Source organism: Loxodonta africana, unplaced genomic scaffold (genome assembly GCF_030014295.1).
Source record: "Loxodonta africana isolate mLoxAfr1 unplaced genomic scaffold, mLoxAfr1.hap2 scaffold_410, whole genome shotgun sequence".
NCBI classification, from domain to species: domain Eukaryota; kingdom Metazoa; phylum Chordata; class Mammalia; order Proboscidea; family Elephantidae; genus Loxodonta; species Loxodonta africana.
In genome coordinates, this window is record NW_026975125.1 from 122,501 (window position 1) to 132,500 (window position 10,000).

Sequence of the window (10,000 nt, forward strand, 5' to 3'; positions counted from 1 at the left end):
GGAGGCCCGGTGGCGACGCCCAACGCGGCGAGGCCGGTTCGCGGTCCCAGACAGGGGACGGCGTGTGCGCGGGCCGGCCGGGCGGGGCGGGGTCGATCGACGTCGGCGAGGGAGGCGCTGCGGGGGCGGCCCCCGGCACGCCCATCCCCCCGGCCCAGGGGCACATCGCCGGGAAAGCTCCCGGGTGAGGAGGTGGGCCCGCACACCCGCGCACCGCTGGCGGCACGGGACGGGTGCGGGCGGGAGGCGGCACACAACGGCGCGGGGGCCGTCCGCCGGACGGACCCCCGGCCCCACCGCACCAGGCGCGCGACGGGAGGGCCGCACACTCACACGCACACACGGACGCGCGCGACCCCGGCGCCAGACGGCTGGCCCGGCGAAGGCCCTCCCCCGACTCGCAGGGGGGAGGCGCGGGCCGCGGCAGGCGAAGGGCGGCGCGCGGCCCCACCGCGGGGCCGGCGGACCTCTCCCTCCACACCGGGCGGGAAGGAGAGGGGGCTCTGCCTGCGAGCCACGGTCGGTGGCTTGCGCGCAAGGCGAGGGGCAGCGGCTGGGGGATCCGGCACCCCCAAGGCACCCTCGGAGATGACTAGAGAAGACTTTCTTCACCGAAGACGGGCCGTCCCCACCCATCGCCCCCCACGTTGGGCCCCCGCCAGGCGCCCGAGGGCGCCCCGGGGATGGGCGGGGGGGGGCCTGCGGTATTGGTAAGCACCAGCGGGGGGGTTAAGGCACAGTGGGCCTCTGCGGCCGGGAACGGAGCCTGCCGCCTCGTGCTCACGGCGGCTCTGCCTCACCCGGGGACGGCGCGTGCTCCCGGCTCCGTGCTGCGTCCACCCTCCACTCGGGCGAGGAGGGAACGGGTGGGGCACCGCAGCGGCGACCGAGGGCCTCGGAAAGTCACGCCTTTTGAGTCGTCCGTTTTTTTTTTTTTCCGTTTCTCTTTTAAAGCTTCTCCGCCTCATCCCGCCTCACCGGAGCCAGGCTCCGGCGAGCGCGCGGGGCCTCGCGGGTACGCGCCGCGCACACCCGAGGCTTGCCTGGGCACCTAAAGCCCAACACACCCCCCGGTCTCCCTCTGTAGAGGGGTCCGCGCTCTAGGGCGGCCCGCGGGGGGGAGGAGGTACGACAGAGCCTAACAACGGACCGCCGGGGCCCAGCCGCGGCTACGCAGCCTGGGCCCCCACCTCGCAAGGGCGACTTCCCTCGGCACCGGCGGAAGCAACACGCGGGCCCTCCTCCTTCCGCTCTCGCTTGCCTCACGCGGGTCTCGGCAGGCACCGGGGCGGGCACGCACGCGCGCACCCCTCTCTCACCCCCGCCTTCTCGGGATCAGGCACGGCACCCTCCCGCGAGGCGTGCGTGCTCTAAAGGTCTTACCCCGCTCGACCCCCCTTCTTTTTTTTTTTTTTTTTCTCCACATCCTTTCTCTCCCTCTCGGCCGCACTCCTGTTTTTTATTTCTCTCGGCTCGAGGGGCGCACGCCCACACGCGTGAGCGGTGACCGGAAGGGTGGGCTGGGAACGGGGAAACGGCACCGCCACCCGGCCTCAGGCACCTGAGGGACGGCCTGGAGCGTTCCAGGGGCACCGCCAAAGGGCCACTCGAGGCGCACCGGCACCACCTGGGTGGGGCGCGCGGGTGCGTCGGACCAGAGAGCCCCCCCGCCGCGGGGGGCGGGGGAGGGCCCAACGCGAGGCAGAACACCAGGGCCACGAGCAGAGGCTGTCCTGCTCGGTCTCAGGACCCCGCCACCGCCGACGCTGGCCGCGAGGCCGCGAACGAGGGCAGATGAGCGAGGTCGGGCCGGATTCCGTGCCCCTGCCCCTCTGCGCACCACCGGCGGGTGGGGAGGAGGAGCGAGGGGCCCGCGCGCTGAGCGAGAAGAGCGGTCCCATTCGCCACGAATGTCCGTCCCTCGTCTTGGCGCGGCTCGGACCCGGCCCGGGAGAGCACGACAACACCACATCGATCGGGTCAGCCCAGGCACAAGCGAGGAGGAGAAGACCCCCCGCCTAAGGCTGCCAGGAGGCGGGCGAGGACAGCCCCGGAGAGGACCCGCTTCCTGCCTCGCCCGCCCCGGCTGCGGAAAGGTGGCCGCGAGGACCCCGCACACGGAGAACGCCTGACACGCGAGGCACGTGGGCCTGGGGGAGGGGGAGCGGGGCACACTCTGGCGAGCACCGCGGCCACCGCGGGTGCCTGCGACAAGGGGCACGCGGGTCAGAGGGCCCGCGGCGCCCGTGCCACGCCGCCCTCGGGCACTGGAGACCGGGGGGAGGCACCGCGGCTGGACATCTGGACGCGCGAGAGCCGGCGCACGGGCCCCAGGCGGGCGGCTCAAGCGGGGAGGAGCGGGGGAGGGCGTGGGCCGTCGGTGGACCGGCGTCTACGGACCCGTCCAGGTTTCCCATCTGCTCAGCGGGTGTCACCCAGCGAGGAGAGCGTGTCAGCACCAATCTGGTGGCCCAAATCGCCCGTTTTGGGCGAGAGAAAAGCCACGCCCCGCGGCGGGAGGGGCCCGCTCCCCACGGCGAGCCCCCGGAACTGCGGCCCGGCCATCGGTCCGTAGCGCGACCCCATGGCCCCCAGCGCCCCGCCCCCCCCCCGGAGCTCCCGGGATCCTCTGGTCGACCCGCGGGACGGGGTGACGGAGCTGGCCGGGGCCGCGCGGGCGCCCAGAGCCAGCCGCCTGCGCTGCGGCCAACGCGGGCCGGTCGGGGAACCCTCGGAGGGGGGACTTGGAAAAAATTCTCGGGCGGCGGGGCCCCTCCGAAGGTCCGGGCCCCGCGCGGGTCCGTGGCCGGGCCGGGGCGGGCCGGGGGCGGCAACCTCGGCCCGGGGACCCCCGGAGCGGGACTTTGAAAAAATTCTCCGACGGTCCGGACCCCACGCGGGACCGCGCCCGGGCCCGGGGCGCCCTCCGCGGGCCACCCCGGACCTACGCCGGAGGCCCCGGTGACGACCGGGCCGCGCGAAGGAAGGCGCGCGAACGGCCGGGGCGTGCCTTGTCCCGTTCTTCTGCCTGCGCCGTCTCGGTGCGGCCCGGTTCGGTCCAGCGCCGTCTAAAACACGGCACCCGGGAGCGCGGCGGCGGCGGCGGCGGCGGCGGCGGCGGCGGCGACGGCCACCGCCTCGGCCACATGAAGCTGCGGGCCCAATTCCGGAACGTGGCTCTGGCGCCGGCGCCCCACCGTGGCCGGGACGATCCCGCCGACGCCGCCGGCGTCCCGAGACGTCGCCTCGGCCAGCGCGGCCACAGCGCCTCCCATGTCGCCGGCGCCGGAGCTCCGGAGGAAAACGATGTCAAAGCGGCCGCCAGGTGGCGGCCGACAACCGGCGCGGGCGACAGCGGGACGGATCCGGATCGGCGGCCGGCGAGGGCGCGTCGCCGGGCGGCCGGACACCCGGTCCCGTCCCGGCTCCCCCCCCGCCCCCCTCCCCCGCCTCCCAGCGCCGCCGCCGAACACGTTTCTCGGCGCGGGGCGGCCGGAAGGCGTTGGGGCCGGCCACGGCGCGGGGTCGGTTGGGCCAAGGGGATCCACCCGGCCGGGCCCTTTCCCGCCTCGGCCAGGACGATCCTGCCGACGCCGCCGCCGGCGTCCGGGAACGTCGCCTCGGCCAGCGCGGCCACATCGCCTCCCGCGCGTGTCGCCGGCGCCGGAGCTCCGGGGGAAGACGATATCAAAGCGGCCGCCAGGTGGCGGCCGACAACCGGCGCGGAGTGCAGCGGGACGGATCCGGATCGGCGGCCGGCGAGGGCGCGTCGCCGGGCGGCCGGACGCCCGGCCCCGTCCCGGCTCCCCCCCGCCCCCCTCCCCCGCCTCCCAGCGCCGCCGCCGAACACGTTTCTCGGCGCGGGGCGGTCGGAAGACGGTGGGGCCGGCCACAGCGCGGGGTCGGTTGGGCCAAGGGGATCCGCCCGGCCGGGCCCTCCTCAGGTTCCGGAGGTGTGAGCAGGCTGTGTGGCTGGCTGCTTCTCCCTGACGGAACAGCAGTGGAACGACGGTACCAGCCCACTGCAGCAGCCGCTCTGGGAATGGTGCCTGAGGGCTCCCCGCGGGGCAGGGCCGGTAAACCCTCTCTGCCCCTGAAAGGTCTCTTCCTGCCGCTGCCCCTCAGTGCGTCGTCTAAGCCCGCCTTCGACGGTCAGGACTCCCCGCTCGTCGCAGACATACTCGTTCGCTTGTGTTTCCGGGTCTTTGTCGTCAAGAGAGCTAGGCGGAAGCGTCAGCCTATTCCACCACCTTGGCCCCATCTCCCAAAGTTCCGATCCAAGGGGGTCCGGCCCAGCCGGGCCATTTCGCCCCTCAGCCAGGAAGATCCCGTCTACCCCGCTGGAGCCCTGGAGCACCATGCCGGCCAGCCGGCGTGTCCCACTCGGGGGGGGCCCTGGGAGGGAGGGAGGGAGGGAGGGAGGGAGGGAGGGAGGGAGGGAGGGAGGGAGGGAGGGAGGACCCCGGGAGGACGCCGGGAGCCAGGCCGGGCTCGAGGAGACGGAGCGAAGGCCCCGGGCCGCCGTGGCCAGCGCGCGCCCGCCGGGACCGCTTCCCATCCCGTCGGCGCCGCAGAGCTCCGGAGGGGGACAGTATCGAAGCGGCCGCCGGGTGACGGCCGACGACCGGAGCGAAGGGCGGCGGGGGGGTGGAACCGGGTCCACCTGGGCCCCGGCCGGGGCTCGAGGGTGGCAGAGGGGACAGACTCCCCCGGGCCGCCGGGGAAACCTCTCGGGAGCGTCATGGGGCGCGCGCGCGCGCTCGCCCCCGAAAGGGCCGAACGGGGGGGGGCGCCCGAGGGGATGAGCGTCCACCGGGGGCGGGAGGGAGAAGAGAGCACGTCCCAAGCGTCGGACGGGCAGGTGTTCTCCGATCCGTATCCTTTGGACGGACGCGACAAACGGGACGGGATGAGACCGCCAGTCCCCGAAGTTTTCCTCCTCGTTCTTTGAGTGCCCGCGTGGCGCAGCAGGCAGACCGGGAGACGTTTTCCGCCGTCGTCCCTGTCGCCGAGCCAACGGTACGCGTGAGGCGGGTTGAACGGGCAAATTGCGTCGGGAGGGAGGGAGGGAGGGAGGGAGGGAGGGAGGGAGGGAGCCGTGCGTTTGCCGGCATCCGCGTCGCAAAAGAAAACCACGGCCGCCACCGAGAGCGTTCTTCCTCATCGCTTTCCATCCTCCCGCGACGCGGGCGGGCAAACGGGGGGCGGGGGGGAGGCCGGGAACGCCTTCCCAAAGCCGGTACGGACCGGCTCTGGGCCCCCCGGTCCGACTGGGGAGACATCTCACCGAGGGAGGCCCTCGAGGCTCTCGGGAGCGAGGCCGGACTTAGTGAGGTCCAGCGGAGGCGCGGCGGGCCAGCCGCGAACGCCCGCCCAGAGGCCCTCGGGCGGCTCGGCCCGAGCGAGTGCTCTCCGGGCTCGCGCGGGCGGACTCGGGAAGGTGGCGTCTCCGGGGCGGGGGGGGGGAGGGAGAGGGGTGAGTCGGCGTCTCGAGCATCGAGAGATCTCCGGCGGCTCCCGAATGCGGGCGGGCGGGCGGGCGGGCGGGCGTGTGTGCGTGAGTCGTGGGGGTGGGGGGTGGAGTGCCGGAGGGGGGTTGGGGGGTGGGAGGCCGAGAGCGGGGCGGTGGGGGGGTCGGAGGGTGGGGGCGGTGGGGGACCACGCGCCTCGGGCCCGGGGGGTGGGGTGCTGAGGTGGGCGGGGAGTTGGCAAACGTTCCGGGTGGCCTGGTGCGTGTGCGCGCGTGCCTGCGCGCGTGCGTGCGTCCGTTCGCGCGCGCGTCCCGGTGTGCGTGCCTGTGCGCGCGCGCGTCTGTGCGGGGGCGCGTCTTTGCGGGGGCGTGTGCGCGCGTGTCCGGGCGTGTGTGCCTGCGTGTGCGCGCGTGACTGCGGGCGTGCGCGTGCGCGTCTGCGGGCGTGCCCGTGTGCGTGCCCGCCTGCGTCTGTGGGGGCGCCTGCGCACGTGAGCGCGGGTCTGTGCGTGCGTCTGTGTGTGCGTCTGTGCGTGTCTGTATGGGTTTGAGTGCGCGTCTGCACGTGAGCGCGTGTCTGAGCGTGTGCGCCTGTGCCTGCGCCCGCGCGCGCCTGTGCCTGCGGGAGCGCGCGCGCGCTCAGGCGGACGGGCAGCCCCCCGTCGTCGCCCTCGGTCCGCCGAACGGGCGCCCCCTTGGCCGGATGGAGAGGCTTTTCTCCGCGCCCACGAGGGGAATCGCAACGGGAACCGTAAGGCCGCACGCCGGCGGCGCTAGCGCCGCCTGCCGACGAGGGCCGCCGCCGCCGATCCCCCCCCCCGGCCCGACCCCCAGCCCCCCAACTCGGCCCGCGGTGAGGGCCGGGGCCGTATTCGGCTGGAGGGGGGGGACGGTAAGGCCGAGGGCAGCGTCGCCGTTCCCGCGTTGCACGCGTCGCCGTGCCGCGAGCGTCTCCCGGGAAGCCAGAGGAGCGAGGTGTGTGAAGCCCGTGCCGCGCGCGCGCGGACCCGACCGGGGTGTTCCGGGACGACCGACCGACCGACCGACCGGCCGACCGGCCGACCGGCCGGCCGACCGGCCGACCGTCGTCGTGGAAAGCTCACGGCGGACTGGACATCTGACGGGCCCCTCCCTGTCCGAGCCGACCTCCCGAGGTACGTAGGAGGGGAAGGGTACGGTAGGCTGGTTCGGCTGGAAGCCATCCCACCCCCGGGAGGCGTCGATCGACGGGGAGGCGGGACCGGGAAGGCACCGGTTTCCAATCGGACGATGGCTGAACCTTGGGCGACGGGTACGCGGACTCCTCCGTCTTCGCCCGAGTTCGCGACTCTCTGCGGGGGGAGCTTTCCGGGAAGCGGGTGACGGGCGCGCGTGCCGTCGTCCCGTGAAGGCGCGCTACTACCAAGAGGCTCCGAACGCGGGCCGTCCTCGGGGGGCGGTTTATTTTTTCTCAGTCGGGGGGGACCCCCGCCACAGGGAGAGAAACACCCGAGTTGGAACGGTGCTCGGGTGGGGAGTAGGGCGTGGCGGTGAAGACTGACGTTCGTCATCGTCGTCGTTTCCGTTTAGATAGAGAACTGACTGCGGCGCCGCTGCCGTCGCGTGCCGTCGAGCGGCTCGGGACTCGGAGCGGCCCTAGGGGAGAGAGTCGAGCCGCCCCACGGGCTTCCCAAGGAGGAGCCGGCGGATCCGAACCGCCGACGATCTCGGTCGGCAGCCGAGCTCCGAGCCGCCGCCGCCGCGCCGCCGGGGCTCCGTCTTTGCACTCGGTCTCCGGTACGCGGCGAGTTGGTTTCGCCCGAGGGGCGGAACGGCTCTCGAAGAGGAAAACCCGGTTTCAGAAAAGGAAGGAGACAGGCAGAGGGAGGGGGAGGGGGAGGGGGTGGGCGGGAGGGGTGGGGGAGGGGAGGGGGATGGGGGCAGGGGAGGCGAGGGGGAGGGGAGGGGGAGGGGTGCGGGAGGGGAGGCGGTGGGGGGAGGGACGGGGAGGGGGAGGGGGGAGGGGAGGGGAGACGAGGGGAGGGGAGGGGGAGGGGGACGGGGGAGGGGGGAGGGACGGGAGGGGGAGGGGGAGGGGAGGGGAGGGGAGGGGAGGGGGAGACAGGCATACCTGGACGCCGAGCCAGCCCGGTGACGGCGTTAGGTAGAAGAAGGACGGTAGGCGCCCACGCGCTCACGCCCGTGGCTGCAGATACGGACACGCAGGCGCGTGCACGCGCCCGTGCGCGGGCGGGCGGTACGCACGTGCCTGCCCGTGCGTACCCGCGCGGGTACACGCGCGTAGGCGGGGGCGCGCCCACACGGGCGCGTCCGTGCGCGTGCGTACGCCTAGGGGTGTGCACGCGCGGGCGCCCGCCTCTACGTACCTGCCCGAGGGCGCGCGCGCGCGCGCCCGCGCCTGCACGCGCCTGCACCTTCGCACGGGCACCTGCGCGCGGACCTGCCCGCGCCCCCGCCTCTGCGTGGGATCGGCGAGAGCCGAAAGCGGTACCGCCGCCGCCGCGTTTTCAAGACCCTTTGGCTCACGCGCCCCCCCACCCCCTTCCGGCCACCTTCGGGGGGAAAGCTCAACTTCACGGACGGGCGGAGCGGATAGCCCTTCAGCTGCGCCTCCCTGAAATAGAACGGGAGGAGTCACGAGAGCCTTAGGAAACGGAGCGAGGCGACGAGAGGGTGCGTCGAAAGGCGGGCGTCGAGAACTCCGGCCACAGGCGTTTTCCTTCTGTAGGGTGTAGAAAGCACCCCGCCGCACGCACCCGGCGTTAGGGAGCTGTCTCGAGGGCCGCGGTTTCTACTCCGCCGACTCCTTTCAGTTGAGACGGGGCGCCTCCGAGCGTGTGTGTGCGCGCGACCCGAAGGCGGTCGTCGAGGGACGACGGCACCCTCGGTCCGCCGAACCCCCGCGCCCTCGGACAGACGGGTGGAGAAGCTCTCCTCGACGTCACGGAGGCGGTCCCGACTGAAACCGGAGGGGCACGTGCCGGCGGCGCTAGGCCCGCCGCCGCCGAGGACCGCTGGCGCCACCCCCCCCCACCGCCCACCACGCACCCCCAACCCCACCCCGCCTGCGCCCTTGCCGTGGGCCCCACGCTGGCGATATCCGGATCCAGTCCGACGTGGCCGCCGGCTGCCACCCGCCAGGCGGGGAAGAGGTTTGGAGGCGGCGGAGGCGGTGGGGGCGGCGGGGGGCGGCGGGGGTGTGGGCGGTGGGGGGCGGAGGAGGAGGAGGAGGAGGAGGAGGAGGAGGAGGAGGAGGAGGACGGACGGACGGAAGGACGGGAACGCGCCCGCGCGCGCGTGCGCCCGCACCGCAGAGTGCCCTCCGGAGACACGGACGGGCCCACGGAGCACACGGAAACACGGAGATGGACGCGAGGGGGCGCGCGCGCGCGCGCAGCAGACACAACCCCGGGACGCCCGGGAGACACAGAGGTAGGCGCGGGCAGGCAGAACACGCGGGAACGCGGACGCGCGGCACCCACGGACACGGTCCGCTCGCGCACGCGCACGGGGGCCCGGACGCACGGCGACTCGCACGGACGGCGCGGCCGAAACACGGGAAGGTACGCCTCAGGGGCACACGCCCGCGGACCCCCCCGACAGAAGCCCGCCCGCGGCCAACCCCCGCCGCCCCCCCCCGAAGCGGGACGCCCACCCGCGCGGACGGAGGGAGGGGCGCGACGGGGCGGACGGCCGCGCCGCAGCGCTTCGGAGGACACGGCGCCCCCGCCACACACGCGCGACGCGATAGACGCGTCGCGCGCGAGACGGGGGCACGGGCACGAGGTACGTACGCCCGACCGCGCGACTCGCGCGCCCGCCGGCCGCGCGCCCGCGCGGCATCCCGAAGAGGGCGCGCCGCACTCGGACGGACGGGGCCGCGCGCGCGCGCGCGCACCGGAGAGGCCACGCGCGCACCCGCGCGGACACGTACGCGCACGCAGCGGCGGCGGCGGCGGCGGCGGCGGCGGCGCCCTCCGGCGACACGGACGCACGCCCGGGGCACGCGGAAACGCGGAGACGCACGCGCACAGCAGACGCACGCACGGGACGCTCGGGAGACGCGGAGGTAGACGCAGGCAGGCGGAACACGCGGGAACGCGCGTCGCCCCCGCGCACACGATACACGGAGCGGGCGGGCACGCTCCACTAGGCGCGCGCGGCCTGCACTTGACGCTCGGGGACGCGGGCGCGGACGCGGCCCCGTACACGCGGCACCCACGGGCAGGCGGCACGCGGGCTCGGACGCACGCCCGGCGACGCGCGCGGACGGAGAGACGGCGCACCGGAACCGCGGGCGGGAGACGCGAACGAACGGGCGCCTCCCGCGCCGCGCGGGGGGGACGCCCACGCGGAAGGCGCGGCACGGCCACACGCCCGCGGCGCCCCCGCGCGCCCGCCGTCCCCCCAAAGTGGGACGCGCTCGAGACGGCGCACGCGCACGGACGGTGACCGCGACGCACCCGCGTCCGCCCGCCCGCCCGCACGCACGCACGCACGCGACCCCGGAGGACGCGTCGCACGCGAGAC